This window comes from Canis lupus, chromosome 4 (assembly GCF_048164855.1).
Source record: "Canis lupus baileyi chromosome 4, mCanLup2.hap1, whole genome shotgun sequence".
Taxonomy (NCBI): domain Eukaryota; kingdom Metazoa; phylum Chordata; class Mammalia; order Carnivora; family Canidae; genus Canis; species Canis lupus.
In genome coordinates, this window is record NC_132841.1 from 31727109 (window position 1) to 31749658 (window position 22550).

The window sequence follows — 22550 nt, forward strand, 5'->3', positions numbered from 1 at the left end:
AAATTATGGAAGGTTTACTGTCAGAAAGAAAATTTTCAGAGTAAAAAGACTGTCTATCAATTACTGCAATTCTTAGGTCCAAAGTAAAGCATCTCCATGTTAGATAGGCCCTTTTTATATGCATTGAACCACACTTTATGAACTATATATCCAACACATGGCAAGTTTACAGTTTATTTAATAGTGGCATGTAAGTGTACAGCAGCTGAAAGAAAGCAATGATGGTTTAGAAAATGCTTTTATTTATGTTTTCAAACATGGTCATAAATAATAAATTAGCACTCCATTAAGAATACAGTAGATCGGGCTTTGACTGAGGAGGGTAAAGAAAATGAACCAGAGCCTGGGTAAACAAAGGGCTGAGCTGGGTAGAAAAATAGTCTAAGCCGATTAGAATATAGTCATCAACATTCTTTTGTGAACAACATGTACTAGAAAAATATGTCCTCGGTTTGTGCTAGCTGCTGAGTTGACTGGGTGGGTCATAGCAAAGAAAATACGACCTTCTTTGCTGTGTCCTTGTTTTAGTTACGACTGCTATGTGACAAATTACTCCGAAACAGAGGGTCTGAAACAGCTCTTATTTTGCTCGTGATTTTGTGGATCATGGACTCAGGAAGGGCCTGAGTGGGCAGTTCTCTCCCGAGGTTCTTCATGCAGTTGCAGGCAGATATGATCTGGACTGCTGTTATCTGAAGGCTTGATTGGACTGACCGTCCAAGAGGGCTTGCTCAGGTGGCTGGTGGTTGAGGCTGGCTGTCAGCTGGGAGCTCAGCTGGTGCTGTCAACCAAAACACCTACGAGGGCCTCTTCAGCTTGGTAGTCTTCAAATAATCAGCCTTCTTATATAGAGGTTGGCTTCCCCCTGAGCAAACATCCCAAGAGAACCAGGGGGGAAGGGCATGGGTGGCTCTCTCTCTGACCAGACCCGGGAACTCACCCAGTACCAAGCCTTCCCTGCTCTGCTCTTGAAAGCAGTCCCAACCCACCCAGACACAGGGAGAGGGAAAACAAAGCCCAGTTGCTAATGAAAACAATACTAAGGAATTTTGGGGGGCAGTGGGTCCCCAAAAGTGCTGGTGGGTCAGCAGTTTAGCACCGCCTTTAGCTCAGGGCGTGATCCTGGAGACCTCGGATCAAGTCCCACATCGGGCTCCCTGCATGGAGCCTGCTTCTCCCTCTGCCTGTGTCTCTGTGTCTCTCATGAATGAATGAATAAAATCTTTAAAAAAAGAAAAGAGGGATCCCTGGGTGGCGCAGCGGTTTGGCGCCTGCCTTTGGCCCAGGGCGTGATCCTGGAGACCTGGGATCGAATCCCACATTGGGCTCCCGGTGCATGGAGCCTGCTTCTCCCTCTGCCTCTCTCTCTCTCTCTCTCTCACTGCGTGCCTATCATAAAAAGAAAGAAAGAAAGAAAGAAAGAAAGAAAGAAAGAAAGAAAGAAAGAAAGAAAGAAAGAAAGAAAGAAAGAAAGAAAGAAAGAAAGAAAAGAGTATTAAGGAATTTTTGGCCATGACAAAATCCACAGTAGTCCTCATCTTTACTAAACCAAACCCGAAGATTTGCTAAGTAGATTTGTTTAAATGTTTGACGTGAGAAGCCAACACTTAATTTATTTCCAGTAAAATTTCTTTGAAATACAGATTTTTCAGTAGTTTCTTTGTATCTAACAGTAAACCAAAATTAGAAATAGGCCATATTTCCTTAACTTGATACAATTTTATGATACAGTATTATTTCATTTACCTCTAAGGGGGAAAACAGTCACACTTAACCTGTTATGCATCTAATTCCATAGAGCTAATCCATGCAAACTGTTATTTTTGAATGGGTGAGACAGTATTCTAACTTTCAGAAAGATAACCATGAATTCTTTTTCTTCTTACTGAGATATAATTCACTTAGCACAAAGTTAACCCTCTGAAAGTACACCAAGTATCAGTAGTTTTAGTATGTCCATAAGTTGCCACCACCATCCAAATTACCTAACTGCAGAATCTTTTTTGTTCCTCTCATGCAAAAACTCGCATACCCACCAGCACTTTCTATTTCCCTCTCCTTAAATCCCCTAGCAACCACTAATCTATCTTCTGTTTGTGCATTTGCCTTTCCTGAACATTCCCCATAAATTGATTGATACAACATGTAGCCTTTTCTGTCGGGCTTCTTTCACTTATCCTATTATTTCAAGGTCCACTCCTGTTATAGCATATATCCCTGTACTCTGTGATCTTCATTATCAATACTTCCTTTGTATACATTTAGAATGCAATCATGAATAGGAGGATATGCACATGTTCCTATTGAGTAATTGCTCACAAAACTTGATTTAAGTGGAAAGACAAGACGGAAATAACCTTTATAACCTGATTAGGCAACAGAAAGCTGTCACTTTGAAGGCTTTGATAGTTTGGTTTACATGGACAGAAAAGATGTGGCGTGCTTCAGAGATCTGATTGGAAAGAAGAAGCATCAGGGGATACCTGCAGGCCTGGGTGAGACAGCTGAGTTGAGCATTGTGAAAAGAGGAGAGCTCCCCCTCGTATGCAAGAGGAGGCTGAGATTCCTGAGATTTGGGAGTGGACCCTGCTGAATCTCTGAACTCCGGTGTTCAAATCAGTGTCTGGTATCTAATAGCTACAAGGGGAAAGGAAGGTAGGAGAGATGGAAAGAGAGCAGGGAAGATGGAAGGAGGAAAAGGGGATGAAGAGGGAGAAATGATTTCATCAAATGAAATCTGTTTGATTCTGCTATCTTAATTCAAAACAAACTCTTCTTGGGAGGAAAGGAGGCTGAGGAAGCTGTGATCAAAAATGTAATAATTAGTATGAATGGAATGAGCTGGGCTCAGACTGAGTAACTTTGGGCATGTCTTTGAACCTCTGTTGTCCTTTCACATCCAGGAAAGAGATCATTAACCCCAAAGGTCCAGACCAAAGGATATATATTTGCTCCATTCTTTGAGTTGTTCCCCTAAAAAATTCCTCCCTGGTCTTTAAACTGATGAGCATTCCATATAAGGAAACTGCCATCTCTCTGAGTCTTAAGTGAATAACTGCTTGGGAATGACTCCTTCACAAAATTGTAAGTTGTTCCAGGGCAAGAAAAAGGCTCTTTCTCTTTGCATTTTGGGGTTCTGATCATTGTTTGGCGAGATAGTTAGTTGGGTAATATGAATACAGGAAGTTAAAGGTAAGTCTGTGGGCTACCAGAAATCCCATATTGTAGGTTTTATATCATAAAGACTTAAATTCTGATGGGATAGTAATAAAAAGGAAGTTAAATATGTGTCACAAAGAAATAAAGAAGTAAAAATAGAGTTCATAGTTCGATTTCCACATAATAGGGAGAAAATTTATTCTATTAATCAAAATGAAATCAAGAAAAGAAGTGAGTCCAGGCTATGGTTTCCTTAAAGTGATACAGGAATGACCAGTGAGATGTTAGAGTTCATGTGAATGACCTCTTACTTTAGTTGAAATATAGTTGACATACAAGGTTACATTTATTTCAGGTATACAACATAGTGATTCAACAACTGTATATGTTATGCTGAAATGACCGTTTTTAAAATGTGTCACAGTTGTGTATTAGTATGTTATGGAAAAAATAATATCTCAGATTTATGACTCCATGGTTATATTTCTTAGGCAAATAAAAATAGAGAGTTATTTTAAATTCAATTTAAGGAAAGATACCATATCATATGATTTCACTCATATGTGGAATATAAGAGATAGTGAAAGGAACTATATGGGAAAGGAGGGAAACTGAGTGGTGAGAAATTAGAGAGGGAGACAAACCATGAGAGACTCCTGACTCTAGGAAACCAACTCTGCAAAGGGTAGAAGGATGGGGTAACCAGGTGATGGGCATTAAGGAGGGCACATGACAAGATGAGCACTGGGTGTTATGCTATATGCTGGCAAATTGGATTTAAATAAAATATTGAAGATTTTTTGTAAAAATTCCATCATCAGAGAATAGATAAATAAATTGAATTATTTTTATTTACTCAAAATTTGACAAGGAAAATTTGACCAAGAATTGCTATGTTTTCCCCCATATCTTTATCCTCTCTACTTCTAAAATAACCACTCTGATACCGAACTGGGTATATGACAACCAGAATAAAGACTACATTTTCAAAAAACAACAAAAAAAAAGAAAGATACCATATTCTTAATGCTAGATATTGCCAAAATCATAAAGAGAAGAAGGCATAAAATGTGGATATAACAGTGAGGGTTCTCCAGAGAAACAGAACCAATAAGGTGTGTGTGTGTGTGTGTGTGTGTGTGTGTGGAGAGAGATTTGTTTTATGGAATTAGTTCATGTCATTGTAGGGGTCGACAAGTCCAAAATCTATACAGCTATCTTTTGAGCTCAAAACTCAGGCAGGAGTCCTGTATTACAGTCTTGAGGCGGATTTCCTTCTTTTTAGGAAACCAGTGTTGACAATTAAGGCCTTCAACTGATTGGATTGAGACCCACCCACTTTAATCAAGGGTAATCTCCATTAAGTCAACTGATGATAAACATTAATCACATCCACAAAAGACCTTTATAGGAACATCCAGACTAGTGTTTGACCAAACAACTGGGTACTGTAGTCTAACCAGATTGACAAAAAATTAACTATCACAGTGGGAAACATTCATAGAGAGTTTGGATTTACAAATGTTGATTTGCACATAATAGTGGATCATAAGGTAGGAGATGTTCAGCAGAGTTTTTTGTTTTATGTTTTTAAGATTTTATTTATTTATTTGAGAGAGATGGTGATAGTGACTGAGAGAGTGCAAGTATGGGGAAGAGGGAGAAGCAGGCTCCCCAATGAGCGGGGAGCCAGATGTGGGGCTCCATCCCAGGACCCTGGGATGATGACCCAAGCTGAAGGCAGAAGCCCAACCCACTGAGCCATCCTGGTGCCCCGTGTTCAGCAGTTTTAGAAAGGAAAATGATTGATGAGCAATCATCTGCCTTCACATATTCACCCACTTTATGCAGAAAAATCTCTTAGTCTGGAAATTTTCCTTCATATGGTTGCATGTCCTTTTGTTAATGGAAGAAGTATTTCAAGGGCTTTCCTGTTAGGTTCATTTTATATAGTTCCGTTGCAACATTACATTGTAAACATCTACCATAAAGGTTCGCTAGTGATTACTCTTAATTCGTATTCAGATGAAAGCAAAGAGAAGGAAAAATACACAAGCAGGAGTCTTGTAATTATGCTACATAAAATTATTAGGCAATTTAGAAAATTGTTAGTGGGAAACTGCCCATCATGCATAAAAATAATTTTGATTTTGATGTACAGCATTTAATGTAAGAATGATTGTAGGGAAACCACACTATTATTTTTCCCATAATTATTCAAGCACATTTGAATTTACTTTAAAGAAAGTGATATCTTTCTAAAGTTGAGTCTTTCCAGTCCAGAGAATACTTGTTTTGGCTCCATGATGAAGTTCATTTTCCGAGGCTTGCTGTGAACTGTAAAACTGTTAAAACAAGAAAGAATAATTACTAATGTCTTCTTTCCCCCTTATATCAAAACTAGAGAATAAAAACAGTGAGAGAGATACTTCCCTGCAAACTGAAGTATATATGTTGTAGGCATATCAGGTAGGTTGTGGTCTTACCCATTTTCTGCAATACAGAAATGCTCTTAGCTAGTATTTTTGGCATGTATTTGTTTATATAGATAGTTGTCACTATACTGACAAATATGTTCTGTTAAAAGATCATGAACGTGGTACCTCTCAGGTTCTGTGTTCAGATGGCTTCTTGCAAATTTTTTAGCTAAAGAAAGTCAATATTTAATCAGGGCACATCTTTCAAGGGTTCAAAGTATACTACATTGTCTGCTGAATGTAGTTAATTTGCATAAATCTATTACAAATCGATGTTCAGTAGTATTTTAAGAATTCTTAAACATAGCTTTCAGGATAAAGTTCAAGCTCTTTGGTATGGCATATCTAGTTTGACCTATTTTGGAATGTTTGTCCTAACTTGGAGCTCCCTCAGAGAGAAATTAGCTCTGCCCTTTTAACTCCTGTCTACACATTGTAATTCTGCACCCTCAAGCATAACAAGGAGGATCAAGGAAGTGATAGCCCCCGTAAACAATTTTTCTCTCACAATAGTTTGAACTATGAGATCAAAAACTTGTGGTCCATTTGTATAGGGTGCCAACCTGTCAGAGTTCACAGACGTGTCAGTTCATGTATGAGTAGTAAAAGGTTGTCCAGAGGGTGGAGAAAGAAAGAGAGGTAAGGTCCATCTGGGTCCCCAGAGAGAGTAGTCAGTTTCTTTGGGCCCCAAATGGTAAGACACCTCCCCTTCACTTGACTTACAAGATGAAACACTTTGCTCTCAATGGGAAACATATAAAGGTAATGACATTTTAGTCTTGATCTGTCTTCTCAGCTTAATTTACCAATATCCCTGATAGCCCACCCCCAACACACCTTAATCTTCCCAGTGGTCCCTCAGTGAATCTTGTTCTCTCACCCCCACAGGCCATTGTATAGGGAAGGATGCCTTTTAGTACAAAAGGTTATATGGAAGAAGCAAGCCTAAATTCACCTCCAGACCCTATGTTGGTAGGCTACGTGATTTTATGCATATTACTTTAACCTTCAGATTTCTCATCTCTAAAATTGAGAAAACAGCACTTAACTTGGAGGACTTTCAGGATAATTAAATGAGACATTATCCTCATAGCTCCCAAAATGGTGCCCAACACTTTAATCATCAGTGGCTTCTAGTCCCATTTTTGCCTCTTTGAGACAGATTCTAATTCATCTTTTAAGATCAGTTCAATCATTCCCTGATGCAGTCTCCAGAGTCACTCATTCTTTCCCCTCAGGTCCCTGAAAATCCAGTTATAAATATTTATATCCTTAATTGCATCATAGTCATCTGTTTACATATTTCTCCAAACTGAAAATAGCCAATTTTTCTGGTTCTCTGAAAATAAAAAGGAGTCTTAGAAAACTGTAGGGCCCAGTAGACCTGGTCCAGTCAGAGATGCACTAAGAAAGTTGCTTGAATTAAGAGCCAAGGATTGAGGAGTAACAGAGGAAGAAGAGAGTTGTATTCCAGGCAAAATACATGGAAATGCATTTAAGGGAAAACATGTGCAAAGAAAGAACATAGTGAAAATAAGTCTCTGAAGGAAAGGTCAGTGCTTCTGAGAAAAGGATGTTGACCTATGTAGAGGCAAGACTTTGTGAGGCACATTAAACAGTTCGTTTCACCCTAAAAATAAGGGTAATTGTCCTCCTTACTGAGTACATCTTACATACAGAATCTCTTTGGAGCCTTCAAATGCATTAGCTTATGCAATTGCCAATAGCCCTCTAAGGTGTTTGCTATTACAATCCCGGTTTTACAGAAGGGGAAACTGAGGCACAGGCATGCACAATGACTCCCATAATGTTTACAGGGAATGGTAGAAACTGGGTGCAGACTCACAGCATCAGGCTCCAGTCTGGCTGTCCAGTACAGAACTGTTTGGAAGGGGACCAGGGGGGATGCTAGTCAAACCAGCTTGCCTGATTCCTGCAGAAGTCCCAATGATCCACGATGGCAGCATAGACTGGAAGAGCGAGAGAGTTATTTTGCGAAAGCAAATTTCAATTTAGCCAGAACCTTGAAGTGAAGGCTTTGAATTGGAAAGAAGGTTGTAAACTGCGATCAGAATTAGTCATTTTAGTGATTGACACATTTCAGGGCCAAATACGCCACGCTGCACCTTTACAAGAGGAACTGTTTGAGAGAAATGACTGCTGGTTTCTACAGTGTCCGGATCTAAAATATGGGTTTAAAGGGAAAGGCAATCCACCGTATCCCAGGTGGGGCCTGATGGAGGTTATGAACAACCATGTTTTGGGGAGGATCTTTAAAAAAAAAAAAAAATGAGAGACACAGAGAGAGAGAGGCAGAGACACAGGCAGAGGGAGAAGCAGCTCCGTGCAGGGAGCCCCATATGGGACTCAATCCTGGGACCCCAGGATCACACCCTGGGCCAATGAAGGCACTTAACCGCTGAGCCACCCAGGCATCCCTGGGGAGGATCTTTTAAGCTTAATTAGGTCCTATGTGTAAACTAGCAAGATCAAGTCACATTCAGGTTGGATATTTGAGAAGCTTTGTATTACTATGCAAAATCTGAGTCAATTCCAAGGATAGAGTGGACACAATAACAAAAAGGAATTGATTTATGCAAGTCAGAAGACACTGCAGGAGCCTGTATTTACATCATTCATCAGGAGCATTTGTGTTTGGCAGATTAATGCTGTTGGTGGAAGAAGTTATAATGTTGACAATATGCTTAATGCTCTTATTCCTCTCTTTAATTTATGAAAAAAAAAGCTCAACTTTAAAGACGAAAATGCAGTCAGATGTTTAAGCCTAACAAACTCTCCCCTGAGATTTACTGAGTTTCTTCTTCAGATGAAAAATAATTTCTGTAATCAGTGGTCTCTGAAAAACCAAACCAATTAATTTGTGCATTTTTATGGCTATAATTAGGCAGCCGAACACACTGAACTTGATACTCTAAGGATAAGCTACCAGCATCACTGTACTTCTTTACAAGGAAGACCCAAGGATTATGTCTTAAACTAGACTATTTCCCATTGTTGGACTACCCTGACTTTAATGAAAAATCTATTTTGAAAAAATGGAAACCCATTGATTTCCCATCACTATTTCAGAAAAGATCCATCATGTGTTGCTATATTTTTCCCCTAATTTTAAGGCAGGCAGGGCCACCAAGAAGTCAGGACATTTGTGGATAATGGAAGTCACAAATAAATATTTCAAAAACACCCAACTGCATTTTCAGATGTAGACCCTGCTTGGGTTTGGAATAATGCATTTTCTTTGATCACATGCCTAAAACGGGAAGAAAGAAGCACAAAACCACTCCTGTTTTTTAGATGCTGATCCGGAGGCTCTGAAAAGCTAGTTAATTTTTGCATTCATACTAAAGTTAATATTCTTTCCATTAAACAACTTAGTAACTTCTTAAAATTTACTAAAAAACACTGAAATTTTTTTCACATGTACAGAAAGGCATCAGCATTCAATTATTGATTTACGTGAGTATTTCTTTATCATAGACTTGTATGTTCTTAAAGAAATATAATCTGGGCAGCCCCGGTAACTCAGCAGTTTAGCGCCGCCTTCAGCCCAAGGTGTGATCCTGGAGACCCGGGATCAAGTCCCACATTGGGCTCCCTGCATGGAGCCTGCTTCTGCCTCTGCCTCTGCCTCTGTCTGTCTGTCTGTCTGTCTCTCTCTCTAGTGTGTATGTGTGTGTGTGTCTCATAAATAAATAAATTAATTAAAAAAAATTAAAAAAAGAAATGTAATCCTTTTATGGAAGTGATACATTTTGAGCTCATATCTTCTTATTCACATGTTGTTTCTATGAAAGAAATACCTGCTCATTAAATAGAAGGTAGAAATAGAGATCTTTTTTAAAAACAAAAGAAAATAGCCACATAGTTCTGGAACTCATCCAAACACAGTAACTGTGTCTTACTTAATTTCCAGTCTTGTACATGTTTGCCAATTTTTTCACTATATTTTGTTTTATTTTTAGGTGTGCTTAGAGAGTTATGGTATAACAGCTATATGAGGACCACTTGTGTGGTCAGAAATTGAGCTCAAACAGACTAACGCACTTATAGGAACTATTGGTCTTACGTTGTTCTTTGACAAGGTTCGATCCAGCAACTCAAAGGAAATATCCAAAGCCTAATTTTCCTTTCATATTTTTTCTTTCTTCCTAAGCAAATGCCTTGCATCCCTGTTTCTCATTTCCACCTCTCTCCTGGACAGCTCAACAGAGAACTTACCTTTTGAAATACCTGGCTGCAGGGGTCTTGTGCCTCCGTCTTGGTTTCTGACTTGATCCGTGCATTCGTTTTCCAAGCTGAGTAACCATTCCTAGTGATCCTTTCTTGCTAAGACTGTTGCACAATTTAAAACATTCAGTAATACCAGCTGTTCTTAGAAGAACAGAAGTCATAATTAGGAATGCAATGATTTCACACTAAACTGTAGTTATGCAAGATGTAACTACATTTTAGTGTTCATCAATTTTTATTTCATACTGTATTTATCTTCAAGCAACAAATGAACCAAGTGCATTGGGTTTAAGATACACAGAGCTGAATTTACTTAATATTCACTCTCTCGTTTTTACTGCAAAAAAATTTTTCCGTCTTATGTAAACTCCCTATGAAAAATAATTTCTTCCCCAATACTATAGTGTTGTCTGTTTGCTCAGATCCAATTGACACCAAATGGTACAGCCATCTTGGAAAACAGTTTGGCAGTTTATCACAAAATTAAACACACTATTACCCTATGACCTTCCAACCCCACTTCTAGGAAATTGCTCTAAAGAAATGAAATTTATGTTCATATATAAACCTGTACAATAATGCTCATAGCAGCCCAGTTGCCCCAAATTGGAAATAACTCAGATGTCTTACAGGAGGTAAATGGATAAAACAAACAGTCCTATATATACAATGGAATGTTACTTAGCAATAAAAAGGAGCAAACTATCGACATGTACATTCTGGATGAATCTAAGTGAGAGTAGCCGTATTAAATACCCAGGGATTCCATTTATAACATGCTGAAAATGCAAGAGACAGTTCAGAGATTGCTAGGGGTTAGCACTGGGGGAGGGTGCAGTTGTTAAAGGAACAGCCTGAAAGAATTCTTTGTGGTGTTGAGATTGTCTCTTATCCTGTTTGTGATGGTAGCCACAAGGATGTTTGCATGTGTTAAAACCCATAAAGTTCTACACTGAAAAACTGAGTACTACTGTATGTAAAAAATAAATAAATAAATAAATAAATAAATAAATAAATAAATCCACACTTTCACTAGTTCTATCACATGCAAATAAAATAAAATATATAATAACACCTGCATCTCCTATTGTCATTTCCCAAAGCTCTGAAACCTCGCGTAAAATTATGCTTCCCATTTCAGTTAAATGATGCTTTTGATTCTGACATGACACGTATGAAGGACTCAGAGACCAGGCTGAAGAAGAAGAAAATCAGTTCAGATGCTGTGTCAGGACAAGTCGACATTATCATTACATAGAAGGGAACAGAGAAGGCCATGTGGCAACAATGATGTAATCTTTGCCTGACATACAGAGGCTTGTGGGGCTGGCCTGAATGGCAAATAATTGAAGTCTTTGTACTTAGTTACCCCCCCCCCAAAAAAAGGACAATTATATAAGAAATCTGGATCACCCACCAGCAGATATAGAACTGAATTGCTGGACGCTGTCCACCTGTAAAAATTGGATTTCCCAAATGCTTCTGTAGTGCTTATTCAGCACCACTTGGGGTTTTATCATTCTGCTTATTATTTTTTTTTAATGTTCATGGCCAGAAGTGAGGATGGTATTAAGGGCAGTGCTGTGTCCTAGTTCTGTGTCTACTTGGTCCTGTACATTAGTGAGAGCATGCCCATTCTATACCTGTCCCCAGCTACCCGTGGGTAATGTTTCGTGGCATTGGTGTGGCTTTCAAACAGGAAAGCCTGTTTGAAGCACCTTTAAGCTTTGTGGAAAAGGATGTGTAGCACCCTCCTAGAAACTGGGTTCCATCTGAATATGTCATTTCGACTCCTGTCATTTTGACTTCAAATGTGTACAAGGAAAGCATTAACCAATCTATCAAGCGGTGCCTATATAGCTTGCCCGAGCACCACAAGGAATTTCAGCCACATTTGCTTTTGAGGATATAATGATTTAGAGGTTATACGTGATTCTTTGGCCAACAACAGTGCTGCAGAGGATCTTCGGTTGGTGTCGTTCTTCAATTAGACACCTGCACCTTCAGTGCACTTGTTTAAGCGTTGTGGAAGTGTTGTTTATTCAATCAGCAGGTGTTTATTTTTGCCTATCCTGAGTCAGACATCACTTAAGATTTTCAAAGATCTTTTCTATGTGTGTTTTGGAAAAAGAGAGAGGAAAAGAGAAAGAAAAAAAAATTAGTGATAGAAGCTGAGTTAAGCAAGCTTAAACAGGATTCCTGCCAGGGTGAATTTGAGACCTTGTAATGTGCTCATCTGCATTATGACGTCACAAGGCTGGACCCTGGTGGGTGCTAGTTCTCGAATCTCTCTGACTGTGGAAGCCCCTGTCAGAGTTTCCTGCTGTTGTTGTTTTCTAGTTGTTAGAACAATTGGGCCCTAGTGTTCTGCTCTATACACTTCAGAAAATGATTTTATGGATGATAGCAAAAAAAGATCCTCTTTCCCTTCTTAAATATTTAGTATTGATTGTGAATCAGGCGTGTTGCATGCTACCTCAGAGCGAAGGCAGTTGCCAGCAGTGACCGGTAACATACGGCCTGGTTTCCCTGAATTATTGTTTGCAAATTGGAATTCAGCTGTGCCAGTGGTAATCCCCAGAGTATGTTGGAATGGTAGAGTTTCCAATCTGCTATAATTTTTGGAAGAAGTAGATGTTTAAGTCAGCTTTGCTATGTGGTAAATTATTTTCTCTGCTTGGGTAAAAACTGTCAATTAAAAATGGCAGGTTTGCAGCCAGAATTTGGTGAAAATGGCCCATGTCCTGAATAAGTATGTTCTCTGCTCTAACTAAACTGAGTATGTGAATCATATAAATTATATATGGGTTTTTGGTAATTTGAAGAGAGACTTCATATGTAAATACAGTTTTCTGTTCTCTTAGCCCATGTATTTGAGCTATATTTAATGTTAGCTGCATATGGGTGTTTTTTGATATATGACAATTTTTAAATTCTAGGTGAAGAGTTCGTGCACATCAATACAATTGTGTTCAAAGAAAATAGAGCACAATCACAGACTAAGAATCAATTTCTAGAAAGAGATGATGGCTTAACATTTACTAATGTTTTTCTAATGTCTAAAAATAACATGAACTAAGTGTCAGTGTAGCACTGTATTTAATTTAATATCATGAATTTATACTGTCTTAAAATCATTTTATTAATAAGTTGACAGATTCCATCAGTCAATAATCTGGTAGCATGTTAGCTTAAGAAAAATAATTATTATTATTATATTATCATATATCAGTATATTATATATCAGTATTATTATCATATATCATATATCAGTATATATTTATTGTATAGAACTAGGATAATTATATATAATAATCACATATAGCTTAAAAATAATAGTAATTATTATTATATTATCATATATCAGTATATTAGTATATTATCATATATCAGTATTATTATCATATATCAGTATATATTTATTATATATAACTAGGATAATCATCTATAATAATCATATATAACTGACATATATAACTATATTAATTATATATTACTATATTATATATCATTTTAATAATTATAATTATATATCATTAATATTTATCACTATATTATACTAATTTTTTATATATCACAATAATAATTATTTTGTATGTAATAATAATAATGATGGTATTATTACTATTATAATTATTTTGAGAGAGAGAGGGCATGCCCATGACCATGAGCTGGAGGGGGAGGGGCAAAAGGAGAGGGAGTAAAAGAATCTTAAGCAGGCTCCATGCTCACCATGGAGCCCAACTGGGCTCAGTCTCTCCACCCTGAGATCATGAGCTAAGCTTAATTCAAGAATTGGATACTTAACTGAGTCACCAAGTCACTCTGGGTGGTTTAAATTATTTTTTATATGTTGTCATACTTACATTTAGAGGATGATTGCCAAAAGAGAACTGAGGTATATGTATTGTCATTGAATTTAGAATATGTAATTGGGGGCAGCCCCTGTGGCCCAGCGGTTTGGCTGCCACCTTCAGCCCAGGGTGTGATCCTGGAGACCCAGGATCGAGTCCCACGTCGGGCTCCCTGCATGGAGCCTGCTTCTCCCTCTGCCTGTGTCTCTGCCTCTCTCTCTCTCTCTCTGTCATGAATAAATAAATAAAATCTTAAAAAAAAATAGGGTATGTAATTGGTGGTATATTAACATATTCTTGGTATCCTTGGCTCATTCTGGAAAATGTCAAAACTCTAACTGACACATCATTTGACTGAGCCAAAACTTATAGTGAACATTAAAATTTTCTTAATTTTACCAAAATGTCATTTTTTTCTCTGTATCCTATATGTGTGGAGAACCATAGATACACCGTGACTACTGTTCTGAAATCATGGTGGTGCTTATTGTTGGTCTATCTTTTAAGAGTTTTATTGAGATAAAAGTCACATACCATAGAATTTATCCCTTTTAAAGTGGACAATTTGAGGTTTTCATTATATTCACAGAGTGGTACACAACCACCCGCCACTCTCTAATTTCAGAATATTTTCATTTCCCCCCCAAAAAAACCTCGTATCTATTAGCAGTCACTTTACATTTTCCCATCATGCCCTGGCAACCACAAATCTACCTTCCATATCTATGGATTTGCCTAATCTGGGCATTTCATATCAGGGGGAGCACACAATATATGGCCTTTTGTGTCTGGATTCTTAAATTAACAATGTTTACAAGTTTCATTCATATTTTGGCAGAGATAGATAGTTCATTAATTTAAAAAATAAATAAATAAAAATAAAAAAATAGTTCATTAATTTTTATGAGTAACAATCCATTGTATAGATACACCAAATTTTATTTGTTCATCCGCTGATGGACATTTCGGTTGTGTCCACTTTGTGGCTATGGTGAATAATGCTTCTATGAACATTTGTGAGTGAGTTTTTACATGGACATAGATTTTCATTTCTTTGGGGCATATACCCAGGAGTGGAATTGCTGAGTCATATGATCACTCGGTGTTTATCATTTTGAAGAACTGCCAAACTTTTTTAAAGTAGCTGTATAATCTCAAGTACACCAGCAAAGTGTGAGAGGCTCAATGTCTCCACATCCTTATCAACACTTGCTGCTGTCTGCCTATTAGATATTAATCATCCTATTGGATGTAAAATGGTTTTCATGAGCATTTCCTTAATGTTTGATGATGTTTAGCACATTTTCATGTGCTGTATGCCATTTGTGTATTTTCCTTGGAGGAATGTCTATTTAAATCCTTAGCTCATTTTTAATTGGATTATTTGTCTTTTTATTGTTGATATAAGAACTTTTTATATATTCTGGGTTCAAGTCCTTTATCAAATATTATTATATAGTCAGTGTTGCTATCTCCGTTCCCTATGGCTTTTCAAACTTCATTCCTGATTTAGAATCTGTCACCCATTCCAGGTTTACACTAAAATCTCATACATTTACTTCTCATATATTTGACATTTTATTTTTAAATACAGTCATATACAATTATATAATATATTGGGAATTTATTTTTGTATGTGACTTGTGGTAAGGTTCTAGCTTTATTTCTTTTACACACCTAGCCAATTATACCAACACTTATGAAATGTTTTTTTCTGCTGAATTAAATCATTTTTTAATATATTGTGTTCTAATATCCATTTGCATTCGATTCTGAAATTTCTATTTCTTTCTTTAGGCCACTTATTCATCCCTATGTGAATATCCTATTTTGATTGCAGTAGTTGTTTAATGTCTTAAAATCCAAGAGAAAGAGGAACCTTACTGGCTCACTCAAGCATGCACCTCTTGATCTCAAGATCATGAGTTCAAGCCCCATGTTAAGTGTTAAGTTCACACACACACACACACACACACACACACGAAAGAAAGAAAAAGATAAAAAGAAACAATAATAAAAATCCAGAAAAAAATGTGTCCCTCATTTTTCTTCTTTCTCAAAATTTTCTTGCCTACTCTCAGGTATTTCTTCTTCTACATATATGACAGTCATTTATTGTCTGTTGACTTCTTTTTAAATTGAGATTTTGTTTGAAATCTCATTGTATCTATACATTAATATGGGAAAATGATTTATGGTATGGTCTCCTTCATAAAATGTACTTTATTTGCTCATTTTTTTATTATTTTAATAGATTTTATAGTTTTTCAAAGAAAATTATATTCTTCAACTTTCTTATTAAATTTATCTTTATTTTTTTGAGAGGAGGATCACTATTTTAAATAAAATTTCCCTCCAATATTTATAATTTGCACATCTTACCAAGTTCTCTTAGGAATTTTTAAACTGTTTAGTAATTTCTACTATTTTCCAGATAAATCATCATATCTCTAAGTAAAGTTTACTTATATTCTTCTTATGGGATATTTATACTTATTTAATTTACTTGTCCTATTGCATTAGTTAAAATTCTCATAATAACACTAACTGTTGGTTGAGAGTGAGCATTCCTTCCCTGTTTGTCATCTTAGAATTTTATTATTTTGCTTTTTACTCTAATTATGAATAACTGCTAATTTTGTTAATTGCCTCTTGGTTGTTCTCATTTAATATACTTAATATTTGCTTAATTATGGCTATAGAGTTTATAGGGTTGGCCATCATGTTTTATTCTTTTAATATACTATGGATTCACTTTTTTTTCTTTTTCTTTTTATTATTATTTTATGATACATATAGTCTTTGATCCCCATCCCCTTACTCACTTCCTTTCTGGAAACCATCAGTGTGTGAGTCTGTTTCGTGGTTTCTCTGTCTCTGTCTCTGTCTTTCTCTCCCTTTTTCTCTATTTTTCCTTTTCTCATGTGTTTTGTTTCTTAAATTCCACATATGAGTGAATTCATATGGTATTTGTCTTTCTTTGACTGAGTTATTTTGCTTAGCATAGTACTCTCTAAGTCCACCCATGTCACTGCAAATGGCAAGATTTCATTCTTTTTTTATGGCTGAATAATATTCTATCATGTGTATTTGCCACATCTATTTTAGCCATTCATCCGTTAGTGGACACTTGGGATGTTTCCATAATCTGACTATTGTAGATAATGCTGCTATAAACCTAGGGGTGCCTGTATCCCTGTGAATTAATGTCTTTAATTTTTGAGTTAATAACGAGTAGTGCAATTTTTAGTTCATACAGTAGCTCTATTTTAATTTTTTGAGGAATCTTCATACTGTTTTCCATAGTGGCTGCACCAGTTTGCATTTCTACCAATAGTGCACAAGGATTCCTTTTTTTCCACATCCTAACACTTCTTTCTTGTGTTGTTTATTTTAGCCATCCTGACAGCTGTGAGGTGATATCTCATTATAGTTTTGACTTGCAACCCTGATGATGAGTTCTGTTGAACATCTTTTTATGACAATCTGGATGTCTTTGGAGAAATGTCTATTCATGTCTTCTGCTGTTTTTTAATTGGATTGTTGTTTTTGGGGTATTGAGTTGCAATATTTATTTATTTTGGATATTAACCCTTTATCAGATATATCATTTGCAAATATCTTCTCCTGTGCAGTAGGTTGCCTTTTAGTTTGTTGTTTCTTTTGCTGTGCAGAAACGTTTCATTTTAATGTGACCTCTGTAGTTTTATTTTTGCCTGTATTTCCCTGACCTCAGGAGACATATCTTGGAACATGTTACTATGGCCAATATCAAATAGCCAGTATTTCATTTGAATTGTATATCCATATATACAAGTAATCGATATGTTGTTCTTTTTGCATTATGTTTATTAGATTTGGATATTGAGGGTTTTTTTTTTTAGTTTCATAAAATAAGTTTTATAACCTTCCATATTATTCAGTTGTTTAGTATTATTTATATAAGTAGATGTCATCTTTTATATTCAGGTTAGTAGAATGCATCTGGGAAAACATTTGGGTCTTGGGCCACTTTTTAATGATAGGCAACTGATTCTTTCCAATCTTTTCTGTGATCATTGGACTGTTTAGGTTTTGTGCCATTTTGGAAGCCAATTTTAGGACATTATATTCTGTTTGAAACTATCTTTTTCCTCTAGATTTTTAAATCATACACTACAAAGGTATCCATAATATTTTTATTATTTTCATGAATATCTCTTTTGTCTATCTTGTTACATGTCCATTTATCATGTATGATGTGCATGTTTGCTTCTCTTATTATTTAAATAATCACCCTTTCTAGAGTTTACCTGTTTTGTTATTTCTCAAAGAGCCCTCTTTCAGTTTTATTTAATTTTATATTTTTGACTTTTGTTATAGCTTTTCGTTCATTAATGTTAGTTTTCTTTCTTCCCTAATTCTCCTCCTGTTCTGTTGTAATTTATATTAATGCTTGCTTTGTCTTGGAAGTTTTGGAGTGAAACGTGTTTGTTAAAATAATTGGTATTCAGAGGCAATTATGTGTGACCAATGTCTTTATCTGTGATCTTGCTTAAAAATAACTGTGCAACCTTTATTGAGATGCTACCTTTTCCTAAATGCTTGAATCAGCTTTGAACCAATGTAATTGATTTACCTATAATTCAAGCGGCTGCAAGACGATAGATCCCTTGGCAAATGATTACAATTATTGCTTCTGCAGTTATAAAATTAATGTGCTAAACACTTAGCACAAGAGATCATATATTAGCTTACAATAAGCACTTTGCTTTTCCATATTGTCTACTGTAATTATTAAGCCTCTGTTGCAAATGTATTTTAAATTTCGAGAGTGATTAAAATGGCATTTTTATTGTTTACTGTGGTCATTGCTGACTATAGTAAATTGCTTGCTGAGTCAGCTTAAATGTAGAAAATGTGCACATATTCTGGATTTTTTCCCAGAAAGGAATGTGACTTCTGGTCATATAAATGCAGAACAAATCCCTTTGGATTTAGAAATTTGTGAATTTCCTTAGGCACAGCAGATTAGCTGTTAATCTTTCTTCCTTAGCAAGGTTTAAATCCTGGAGCAATTTTGTGGACTCTCAGAAGTAATATTTTTACCTAAACACTGGTTATTATGCTGAAGATCAAGGAATAAGACCCACCAAAAGAATACTTGACCAAGATCATATAGAGAAATAGATGATACTTTTAAAAACCCAAATAATAAATTATACAAAATTTAACACATTAAAATATGAATTCAGGATCCCTGGGTGGCGCAGCGGTTTGGCGCCTGCCTTTGGCCCAGGGCGCGATCCTGGAGATCCAGGATCGAATCCCACGTCAGGCTCCTGGTGCATGGAGCCTGCTTCTCCCTCTGCCTGTGTCTCTGCCTCTCTCTCTCTCTCACTGTGTGCCTATCATAAATAAATAAAAAAAATTAAAATATGAATTCAATTTGCATAGGTGGTATTCAGATGGAAGCAATGAAGCATTAATATACATGGGAAGGATCTCAGAGAAGATGGTGTTAGTAGCTGATTCCAGTCCTGGTAACTGTTAGTTGAGGGAAGAGGATTTATTGATCAACTGGATTGCAGTAAAAACAACATTGGATTTGGCATCAAATCTAGGTTCTGCTATTTACTATTTCTGTGAACTTGATAGTCACATAACCTCCCTGAACCTCCATTTTTACAGGTTTTAAAAAGTTTTCTAAATGTCAGTACTTTCTATAAGGGGACAGTTCATTGACTCTCATGGTTCTGTAGGGTAAATGAGGAGGTCTTCACCATGATGAAGCAGGTGCTGTAATACTGTGAAATCCTTCCCATGTATATTAATGTTTCATTGCTGCCATCTGAATACCACCTATGCAAATTGAATTCATGTCTTAATGTGTTATATTTTGTATAATTGGGCAGCCCTGGTGGCTCAGCAGTTTAGCACCATCTTCAGCCCAGGGCGTGATCCTGGAGACATGGGATCGAGTCCCACGTCCAGCTCCCTGCATGGAGCCTGCTTCTCCCTCTGCCTGTGTCTCTGCTTCTCTCTCTTGTGTCTCTCATGAATAAATAAATAAAATCTTTTAAAAAAAAAAAACAAAATAAATTTTGTAGAAATTATTCTTTGGGTTTTTAAAAGTATCTGTTTCTCTACATACTGTTGGTCAATACTGTGGGAGTTGGAGGAGGATCCTGGCAAGTCTTCATCAAGAAGAGATGATTGGGAGAATTACTGTAGTTAAAATGTCCATATTACCTCCAAATGATCTATATAATCAGTGCAATTCCGGGATCCCTGGGTGGCGCAGCGGTTTGGTGCCTGCCTTTGGCCCAGGGCGCGATCCTGGAGACCCAGGATCAAATCCCACGTCGGGCTCCCGGTGCATGCAGCCTGCTTCTCCCTCTGCCTGTGTCTCTGCCTCTCTCTCTTTCTGTGTGACTATCATAAATAAATAAATAAAAATTTAAAAAAAAATCAGTGCAATTCCTATGAAAATACCAGTGGCATTCTTTATAGAAATAGAAAAGAAAATCCTAAAATTCATATATAACTATAAGGACCCTCAATAGTCAGAGCAGTCTTGAGCAAGAAGAATAAGCTGGAGCCATCACACTTCTAGATCTCAAAATATATCACAAAACTACAATAACCAAAACATAATGGCCCTGGCTTAAAAGCAAATATTAGACTAACAGGTCAAAATGGAGAGCCCAGAGATAAATCCACACATTTACAGTCAACTGATCTTTGGCAAAGGTGCCAACAACACATTAAGGGGAAAGGATAGTCACTTCAATAAATGGCACAGGAAAACTGGATATCCACATGCAAAGGAATGAAAATTGAACCTTTATATGACATCATACACAAGAATGAACTCAAAATGGATTAAACACTTAAATATCATCCCTGAGACTATAAAGCTCCAAAAAATTAGGGAAAACTCTTGACAATGCTCTTAGCAATGATTTTTTTGGGGGGCATATAACACTAAAAGCACAGGCAGCAAAAGGAAAAATTAGACAAGTAGGATTGCATCAAAATAAAAAGATTCTTCTGCACAGCACAGGAAACAGTCATCAGGGTAAGAAGGGAGCCTGTGGAATGGGAGGAAACACTTGCAAACCATATATCTAAAAGGGGTTAATATCCAAAATATGTAAGGAATTCATACAGATCAGTTGCAAGAAAACAAAACATGTTTAAAAATGGCAAAGGATCTGAGCAGACGTTTCCAAAAGAGGACTTACAGATGGCCAGTAGTTATATAATAAGTTTTTAGCATCGCTAATCATTAGGCAAATGCAAATCAAGACCACAAGTTATCACCTCGCTCAGAATCGCTATTATCAAAAAGACAAAAGATGTGTTGGCGAGAATGTGGAGAAAAGGGAATACTTGTGCACTGTTGATAGGAAAGTAAACAGATATAGCATGAAGTTTCCTCACAAAATTAAAAATAGAACTATCATATGATCCAGCAATCCCACTCCTGGGTATAGATCCAAAAGAATTGAAAACAGGATCTTCAGTGGTGTTCTGCACACTTATGTTCATTGTATCATTATTTGCCAATAGCCAAGATATGAAAACAACCTAAATATCGGTCACTGGATGAATAGGTAAATGTACTATTATTCAACCTTAAGAAAGAGGAAAATTCTGGCATTTGTGACAACATGGATACACCTTGAGGATGTTATAATAAGTGAAATAAACTAGAGATAGGAAGACAAATACTGCGTGATCTCCCTTGTATGTGAAATCAAAATTTAAACTCACAGAATCAAGAGTGGAGTGGTGGTTGTCAGGGGCTGGGGGAGTGGGGTAGAGGGGTTCACCATCATGAGATGGTCAGGGGTACAAACTTTCAAGCTTTGCGAGATGAATACATTCTGGAGATTGTACAAGAGTTGAAAGTACAGTTAATTACACTGTATTGCATACTTTAAATTTGCTCAGAGGGTAAATCTTAAGCATTCTTACCACCAAAACAAACAAACAAACAAAAAAAACCCCCACAAACTAGGTGATGTGACTAATATATTAAATTAGCTTCATTCTGGGGATTATTTCACCAGGTACACATATATCAAAATATCAGTTGTACACCTTAAATATATATAAATTTTTAAGATTTGAATGATTGATTGAGAAAGCAAGAGCATGTGAGCAGGAGGAGGGGCCTAGGGAGAGGGAGTGAAAGCATCTCAAGCAGGCCCAGTGTTCAGAATGGAGCCTGAAGTGGGGCTCGATCCCACAACTCTAAGATTATGACCTGAGCCAAAATCAAGAGTCAGACACTTCACCAGCTGAGCCAAGGCACCCCTATATATATATATATATATATTTTTATTTGACATTTATATCTCAACAAAACTGGAGGGAAAGCCACATAAAATTCCTCAAAGAGTATTTAAAATGTAAAGTTAGTCTATTTTGCAGCTCAAAGAGGATTTAACATGTAAAGTTAGTTTATTTCTTCTTAAAACTAACAATAAGTTAATAGTGATAATAAAAAATAAAAAGTAAAAAAAAGAAAGGTGAAATGGGATTTTAGACCGAGAAACCCAAATGTGGTATATTCCTAACAGGTAGGAAATGAGGAAAGCAATGAACTTATTTTAGTGGTTCTCAGAAAAAGGGAATCAATCCTTCATTATTTTGTCAGGATCACACACAGTCAACAGCCAAGACTGACCACACATGCCAATGAGGCTGCTTACTACACTTTGAAGACCCATGCCCATTTTAGTCATAAAGGTAGGGCTCCTGTCCTAGCAATATTCTTCTTTTTCCTGGTTGGAGAATTTAGCTCTCATACCTCTTTTGG

General features: G+C 36.6%; 1 protein-coding gene and 1 long non-coding RNA gene across 8 annotated transcripts in view; one reads left to right on the forward strand and one right to left on the reverse strand.

Moving 5' to 3' along the window:
- The window catches only part of NRG3 (neuregulin 3), a 1035395-nt gene that overhangs the window by 496681 nt on the left and 516164 nt on the right, over positions 1-22550 (forward strand). The gene's annotated exons all lie outside the window — the stretch shown is intronic.
- LOC140632120 (uncharacterized) lies at positions 223-10015 on the reverse strand. The gene is made up of 3 exons (XR_012029654.1): positions 9876-10015; positions 7483-7606; positions 223-5504 (listed from the first exon to the last, which is right to left on the reverse strand). It is a non-coding gene; the product is annotated as an uncharacterized lncRNA (long non-coding RNA).